Source organism: Ranitomeya imitator, chromosome 7 (genome assembly GCF_032444005.1).
Source record: "Ranitomeya imitator isolate aRanImi1 chromosome 7, aRanImi1.pri, whole genome shotgun sequence".
Taxonomy (NCBI): domain Eukaryota; kingdom Metazoa; phylum Chordata; class Amphibia; order Anura; family Dendrobatidae; genus Ranitomeya; species Ranitomeya imitator.
The window spans coordinates 194,245,040-194,251,039 of record NC_091288.1 but is presented as its reverse complement, the minus strand read 5'-3'; positions in this window follow the sequence as shown (position 1 = coordinate 194,251,039).

The following is a 6,000-nucleotide window of genomic DNA, read 5'->3' as shown; positions in this document are numbered from 1 at the left end:
CCAAGAACAGAAATGCAGGAGGCGGGGCCAAGAGCAGAAGGCGGAGCCAAGAACAGAAACGCGGGGGGCGAAGACAGGTAGAACCACAAGGAGCTGAGCAGGAAAGTGAGAGCAGAGCCGCAGAACGCTGAGCAAGGTCACAGAGTGCAGAGTCGAAAGCAGAGCAAAGACACAGAGTGCAGAGCCAAGTGCAGAGCAAAGTTATAGCGTGCAGAATCAAATACAAAGCAGAGCCACAGAGTGCAGAGCCGAGAGCAGAGCAAAGCAAGACACAGAGTGCAGAGCCGAGAGCAGAGCAAAGCAAGACACACTTGTACGCACAGCAGAGAAAGCAAACCAAGACAGGAATAAAAACGGACACAGGAATAGGAATAGACTAAGACAAAGTCAGGAATAGGACAACGCACAGATACAAAGACACAAGCCAGGGTACAATGCCCCACTGGGTGGCAGATAAGGCACAGGCCAGGGTACACCGCCCCACTGGGTGGTAGAAACAGGAGTCACAGAGACAGGACCTGGCATGTCAGCAGCTAGGAACTGACTGAGGGAGTAAGTTGCACAGGCCCCCACCAATAGGTGAGGAAGTCTTAAGTACAGGAAGCCTCATGGTGATTGGCTGGGGACACCTTAGGAAGGTGCACACAGTCTCAATAAGACACAGGAGTTGCCGGCGCTGCCCCCTATGCACACAGACAGAGCATGCACAGAGCAAGCAGCAGACATGAGGCACACAGCATGGAGCCGGCAGCAGAGAGAAGTCACAACATGGCCCAGAGAAGTGCGTGAGTGTGTGTGTAAAGCAGATGGGAATGGGAGGCCATGCAGTGATGCCGGCAGGGTTGTTACAATAACTTTGGAACGCTACTTCCAATCCCAGTGATTCTGAGATTTTTTTTTGTGACACTAGTGGTAAATTTAGAAGAATGTGCCATTTTTATGTCTATATAACAAGTAGTGATTAAAAATGAGTTAATAAACATTCACATATATTTACATTATAAACTGATCATTTTCTAATTAATCTTTTAATTTGTTTCAAGGCTCTTATAAGGGTTAAAAGTATAGCAGCAATTTTTCATTTTTTTCAACAAAATGTACAAAATCTTTTTTTTCACCGACCTATTCAGAAGTTAAATTGAAGGTCCTACATTTCATGCCATAGCGTTTCATTTCATTCAAATGTCGACCGATAGTTTGTGCTGACACTGATGCACCCTGAGCCTTCAGGACAGCTTGAATTTCTTTGGAACTTTGCAACCTTTCATCAATTTTTCTCTGCTGTCCACGTCTAGGGAGATCAGCTACGGTGTCATGGGATGTAAACTTCTTGATTATGTTGCACCCCACGGACAAAGTAACATCACGATCTCCTGAGATGGACTTGTAACCTTGACATTGTTGATATTTTTCAACAATTTTGGTTCTCAAGACCTCAGACAGTTCTTTTTTCACAATGCAAAGATTGAGTCAACTTCTACCCTATTTATCTGGTATCAGGTGAGATTTTCATATTGCTTACCCACAATTTTGGAAACATGTCAAGCAATTTTGTCTCACCCTTTTTGGGGGGTCTGGTGTGAAATTATGTCCAATTTGATTTTTTTTCAGAATTTTTTTGCATTGTTCCAATACACACAAAATAAATAAAAAAGTTTCTAACAAAACATGTGTAATTCCAATCATTTTCTGGGAGAAATACTCCAATTTGAACGGTGTCAACTAGTGATGAGCGAACGTGCTCGCTCATCGCTAGTGCCAACACTTCCGGCCATGACTGGATATGACCCTACACTACTGTTTGAGGACATGGCAGGGCTTTAAGTAAGAAGTAGTATTTGCCCTTTGGGGTGCATATTTTATGGATTTTTTAAGAGCATCATTTGCAGAGTCCCTCAAATACAAGGAAAATAGCAGTCCAAATATTAACAATAAACAGTAAAGATTTTAATTATAATACAAATACATAACAATATATAAGAGTTAAAAAGGCCGCTACAAATCATGAATGGCAGACCATTCGGAGAACTAAACAATAAAGAGCACTATATATGGAGATCAAAAAACTATGAAAAAAATATATATATACACTCCCTGACAGAAGTTATTTCGCTAATCCATGTTATGTAAATAAAAGCTTATAACCTGATGTTAAATTCATCCATTGGTTGTATAAATCATTCTTTTGAAAGCTGAAACCCTCCGAAATGTGGTTTAGGTTATTAAAATAATTTGGCATCAATGCAGAAATATTGATTAGTTAATGGACACAGAATGGTCTGATTTTGGCAAGACAAAAGTTTTGTCGCCCACAGAAAGTAATGTGATATTCAAACAAATAATTAACTTAAAATATAAATATATGTTGCATAACATTGGTGAATGAAGTTGTGTTGCTATTAGAGTCATATTTAATATTTTGTTTGACTTCCATGAGCTTGAAGGACTGCATCCATGTGGTTCAACAATGATTCATAGAATTTATTAATGAAGTCATCAGGAATAGCAAAGAATGCAGTCTTAAGGTACCGTCACATTAAGCGACGCTGCAGCGATATAGGCAACGATGCCGATCGCTGCAGCGTCGCTGTTTCATCGCTGTGTGGTCGCTGGAGAGCTGTCACACAGACAGCTCTCCAGCGACCAACGATGCCGAAGTCCCCTGGTAACCAGGGTAAACATCGGGTTACTAAGCGCAGGGACGCGCTTAGTAACCCGATGTTTACCCTGGTTACCATTGTAAAAGTTAAAAAAACCAAACAGTACATACTTACATTCGGGTGTCTGTCCCCCGGCCTCAGCTTCCCTGCACTGTGTCAGCGCCGGCCAGCCGTAAAGCAGAGCGGTGATGTCACCGCTGTGCTTTACGGCCGGCGTTCACAGTCAGTGCGGGAAGCTGACGGCGAGGGGACAGACACCGGAATGTAAGTATGTACTGTTTGTTTTGTTTTACATTTACAATGGTAACCAGGGTAAACATCAGGTTACTAAGCGCGGCCCTGCGCTTAGTAACCCAATGTTTACCCTGGTTACCAGTGAAGACATCGCTAAATCGGCGTCACACACGCCAATTCAGCGATGTCTGCGGGAGATCCAGCGACGAAATAAAGTGCTGGACTTTCTGCTCCGACCAACGATGTCACAGCAGGATCCAGATCGCTGCTGCGTGTCAAACACAACGATATCGCTATCCAGGACGCTGCAACGTCACGGATCACTAGCTATATCGTTGTTAAGTTGTTCAGTGTGAAGGTACCTTTACATGCCTCCCAGAGTTCTTCTAGATTCTTTGGTTTTGTCTTCCAAGCTTCCTCTTTCATCCTGCCCTAAACATGCTCAATGATGTTCATGTCTGGTGACTGGGCTGGCCAGTTCTTGAGCACCTTGACCTTTTTTGCCTGGAGGAACTTTGTTGTAGAGATGGATGTATGAGATGGAGCACCATCCTGCTGCAGAATTTGACCCCTTTTATGATTTGGAATATAAGAGGTAGCTAATACTTCTTGATATTTTAGGCTATTGATATTGCCTTCCACCTTGCAAATGTTTCGCACACCCCCATACTGAATGTAACCCCAGACCATGATCTTTCCACCACCAAATTCAACTGTCTTCTGGGTGCCACGCATACAAGGATGGGAGGAGGGGGAGCCATGCATACAAGGATGGGAGGAGGGGTAGAAGAGCCATGCATACGAGGATGGGAGGAGGGGGAGCAGAGCCATGCATACGAGGATGGGAGGAGGGGGAGAAGAGCCATGCATACAAGATGGGACAGGGGAGCCATGCATACAACAGGGGGAGCCACACATACCGGGATAGGAATGAGGGGGCAATACATACTCGGCTTATACTCGAGTCAATAAGCTTACCCAGTTTCCGTGGCAAAATTAAGTTTATACTCGAGTACATACGTTATGTAGTATATACACATGTATGTGTGTGTGGCTGTATATATATATATATATATATATATATATATATATATATATATGTAGCTTTGTTGCCATAAAACCCAGACACAGTTCTTGCACAGGGGCCCCAAGCTGTCAGTGTCCGCCCCTGCCCAGGGATCAACTGTACTCGCATCTTACAGAAGTGAATACAATTGAGGCTCTGACTGCCAGGTCAGAGCGACGTGAGCAGCGTGATCAGATCAAGCTCCTGAAATGGCTGTTTTAGGAAATTCAGGTATTTTGGAGCAATTTTTTTAGGGATCTGCACAATGTCATCCATCTGTTATTCCTCTTGATCGTGTAAAGGTACCTTCACACTGAGTGACTTTAGAACGATAACGATAGCGATCCGTGACGTTGCAGCGTCCTGGATAGCGATATCGTTGTGTTTGACACGCAGCAGCGATCTGGATCCCGCTGTGACATCGTTGGTCGGAGCTAGAAGGCCAGAACTTTATTTCGTCGCTGGATCACCCGCTGACATCGCTGAATCGGCGTGTGTGACGCCGATCCAGCAATGTCTTCACTGGTAACCAGGGTAAACATCGGGTTACTAAGCGCAGGGCCGCGCTTAGTAACCCGATGTTTACCCTGGTTACCATTGTAAATGTAAAAAAAAACAAACACTACATACTTACATTCCGGTGTCTGTCGCGTTCCCTGCCTTCAGCTTCCCCACACTGTGTCAGCGCCGGCCGGCCGTAAAGCAGAGCACAGCGGTGACGTCACCGCTGTGCTTTACCGCCGGCGCTTACACAGTGCAGGGAAGGTGACGGCGAGGGACGCGACAGACACCGGAATGTAAGTATGTAGTGTTTTTTTTTTTTACATTTACAATGGTAGCCAGGGTAAACATCGGGTTACTAAGCGCGGCCCTGCGCTTAGTAACCCAATGTTTACCCTGGTTACCAGAGGACTTCGGCATCGTTGGTCGCTGGAGAGCTGTCTGTGTGACAGCTCTCCAGCGACCACACAACGACGAAACAGCAACGCTGCAGCGATCGGCATCGTTGCCTATATCGCTGCAGCGTCGCTTAATGTGACGGTACCTTAAGAATAAACCGACAACCTGATGTCACCATTCCCCATGTCAATGCAATGTGCCCTACACAGTCTCATATTGTCAGCTCTGATTTAGCAGTTTCAGATTTTATACAGACTCCCTATTTACAAGGAGAAGGTAACGACCAATTGTCAATTTATTAAAACAAATGTGTTATAATCAGAAACTATTGTATAGTTCCAGATCTGTTGATTTCGGCTCGGAATAATGGATAATTGTGAATGCGATTCTGGACTTGGGTACTAGCTGTGACCCAGGATTAGCACTATAATATTTTATTTAACTCTATTATTCTATTCAAAAGTAGACAAGTCTACAGATCCAATCGTTACGCTTTCTAAATTGAGACTAAATGAAATACCGTAAATGTCTGCAGCTGAGATTGTGGAGATATGGCCAGACAACCGAGAGCAAGTGAAGAGCTTTTAAGATAACATTTGGCGTTGACAGCAGTTGGGTTGGTTTATTTTTGTGACTATCGTTCACCAAATCTAGGCTCAAACATGACTTTTCTTGGAAACGATGATAAACTTGATAAAATTTGTGTGTCAGAAAGATCTTTACTTAGGTCAGAATTTTAGAAACACACATGAATTTTTAGAAAATTAGTAGCCATGATTAGGTAAGGCCGGCTGTATTTCACAATTCACATGTTGACCACAATGCCTGGACTGTCCACAAGTCTCAAGACCCTAACTTTGAGACCCATATATGTCTATGTGGCTGTAATTCTGGGGTAGCAGACCCCCAATCTGTCCAGTCTCAATCAGTCTTGCTATCTTCTGGCTCGGACTTCCCTCCCATTAGGGAAACCAATGTCATGCAGCACTGCTCTCACTAGACCTTAGGCTAGGTTCATATTGCGTTAGGGCAATCCGTTAAGCGCCCAGCGCTAGCGGATTGCGCTAACGCAATGTGTATTTTGGGGCCGCGTTCACCCTCCTTGCTAGCGCAGATCCCCGATCTGGCGGCGTTAAGGGC